Source organism: Condylostylus longicornis, unplaced genomic scaffold (assembly GCF_029603195.1).
Source record: "Condylostylus longicornis isolate FDR11 unplaced genomic scaffold, ASM2960319v2 ptg000051l, whole genome shotgun sequence".
NCBI classification, from domain to species: domain Eukaryota; kingdom Metazoa; phylum Arthropoda; class Insecta; order Diptera; family Dolichopodidae; genus Condylostylus; species Condylostylus longicornis.
In genome coordinates this window covers 833,789-836,840 of record NW_026578020.1, presented here as the reverse complement: position 1 = coordinate 836,840, position 3,052 = coordinate 833,789, and positions in this window count along the sequence as shown.

The following is a 3,052-nucleotide window of genomic DNA, read 5'->3' as shown; positions in this document are numbered from 1 at the left end:
AAATAATTAATTTTAAGTAGTATAATTTTTGTATAAATAGGGCAGATTTTTAATAAATAAACCAATTAACTTCAAATCAAGAAAAAAGAAGTTTTTCAATTAAACTATCTAACAGATAGAGAAGATTATATGGATAATCGTAAAATAGGCTTTATCAAAAGCTATTCTTTAAAGTCTTCGAGACATAATCGTAAAGAAAACCCAAAGTTTAAAAAATATCTTTCATCCAACGTACGTCCATCCTATTAATATCAAACTACCTTTAATATTTTCAGGTAATAATGACGATGACGCTATGTCTAATATTTCTTAAGCTACTTGCAATACAGTCGAATCTGCTTCAAACAGAGGAAATACAAACAAAAAATGGATACATAATTATTATTTTTTTTCCTTCTTCACTCCTAGGGTATAGGAGGAGTATAGGGCTAGTGCATGATGCCTATCATGCCCTAGTTTCTATAGTCATAGAGAGTTAGCTAGGTAGGTGACTAGCCTACCGTAGTTTTTATTTATATTAAATATTTCAGTTTATTAATATTTACTGTTTATTTTTTCTTAGTCTTTAGTGTCCAATATTATGAATATTTGAAAATTACTTATATAATATTTATTAGTATTGCATATTAAGTTATATAATATTGAATATATTGAATATATTGGTTTGAACGCGAGACCCTTCGTTTAAAGAGCCGGTGCCATAACCACTACACCAATGGTCAGATACATAATTACATAATTAGTAAATTTAAATAATTAAAAGTAAACAAGTAAATTTAAATAATTAAATAATTAAATAATTAAATAATTAAAATATTTAACTTGTCGTTGCATATAGTTTACTTAAACTAATTAGATTATATAATAAGCGAATTAAAAAGAAGTTCCTCTTTACTTAGCACAATTTAAGCTAGCCCTTAAATAATGAAATCTGTGGTTTACGAGACAAGTTACTTTAAAGTCATCATACTATCTAAAAAAATCTGATGTGGTCAGCACATAACTGGCAGCAATGTATGTTGCCTAGATTAGTAAAAGTATTCTAGAAGATTGTGAAAATCCGTTTTAAATACTTCTTTACAACTTTAAGGACACTAATAAACTTTTAGTTAACATACCAGAAAATGTGAATTTGGCTTTTTGTAGAGTTTCATTTTGTGCCGTCCGAATTGTGCGAAAAGTTCGTCAGTAACTTCTAGTAACTACAGAACTCAAATATTAAATTTCAAGAAATTCCATTAATTCGTGCCGTAGATACGATAAAAAATATAAAATCGGCCCCAGATCAGTTTCCGAGCCCTGCTCTTTCAAAAAAAAATATAGATTCATTGCTTAAACACCTCGATTATTTCTCTTTATATACGCAAAAGTGTATATTTGGCCCGTAGTAAACCTCCAGCTGTTCACATCTGTTCCGCGGACGGTCGAATGAAGCTTATATATGAAATTTCAAGCAAATCTTAATAAATTCAAAATTATTACTTAATATATTCAAAATAATGTTGAATATTTTCTTCAAAATGATCAAAAAGCAGGCCCGCTAAAAAGTCTAGTTCCGGAGGTCTGATATATCCGAAAAGTTGATCAATCCGTGCCATAGTCGAATAAAACTTACATATAAAATTTCATCAAAATCGGTTCAGTTGACCTTTAGATACACGCGTGCATACACAGACCAACAGGTTGCTAAAACTAGTTTATTTACACGTTACTACAATGGAGCAGTGCATACCCATTGAAAACTTGATAAGCATAATTTGTTACCATCACATAACCTACCTTATTGTATACAGAATGCGGTCCGTAAAAATGAACTTGATGATTTCTAAGGAATAATTAATTAATGGTTGCCTTAACAATGAACGACGAGGACAGACAAGTTTTTAATCGACAACTTCAATTAATTAAACATAATGACTATAACATCATAAAAAAGGAGTGTAAAATCGTGCTGTCACCTCCAGGTGGTGCTCTGTGGTAAGGATGGAGAGCAAAAAGGTGAGTGAAATGTGAAGCGACGGGGGTTGGGACTGTGGTCATGTCTCACGCCAACTGTTCGGTCCTGAACATTTTAGCCTGATGCTTGAAGTCGGCTAACGACAGACGTTAGAGTGACAGAAGTGGAATTTGCGTGCGGTGTTGCAAATGTGGCTATCGTGCCGCCAGCTACACCTGCAGACACCAGCGAGCAAACAACATCGGCGCCAATGGCTACAGTGCCGTTGGAGCCCATGATCAACTATGGGACCAGCACATCAACAACGACGGGCCCAATCAGTTAGGAGAATCTATCTTCTGAGGAGTTGGGAAGTGATGGATGCTCTCACACGAAAAACGGGAGAGTAGTGTTACACAGCGACAAATGCCGAAGAGGGACGCAGGTACCTTTGAGAGGGTGAAAATGTGTGGTGCAGCGAAGATGCTTTGCTTGAACCCTAATGGTTAAAAAAAAAGAAACCGATCTGACGGCTCGCTGGAAAGGCAGCAAGCAGATCTGAAAAAGTCCAAGTTCGAGGTCAAGTCGGGGAATAAAATTTCCCAGGTCAGGCCTAAATCCTCTGCACAGAGGGGCCTGTCTTAAAGATATAACCACCAAAGGAACTCCTAGTGGGGAAGGGAGCAAAACTGAAGACAGTAGAAAATAAGGACATTCCTAGGGCTAAAGTTGTTAGGGGTTTCTTCCCCTATACTGCCGAGAAAGTCCTGCGCTACGTCGGGGGTCAGAACTCTAGGCTACGGACCGACCAGTGGATAATCATTGGGAAGGACGCAGTCAGGAGTGGATCTCAGTCGAACTTCTTTCGGTCACCAGATTACGGGAGCTGGACTATACCATAAGCTATCGCTTTGGAAAGGTCCAGCTCCGCCAACGAGGGAGGAAAGAAGAGGGAAGCATGGGGACGATAGGAAGGGTCACCTTGTAGCCGAAGCGGCAGAACATCAGCCAATGGATTGGGATGGGGCTCCTGCGACTGACAGCAAGGGTGCACCGAAGAAAGCAGCGGTTCACCCGAAATATAGCTAGTCACCCGAAGTAAACCGAAGTTTACTT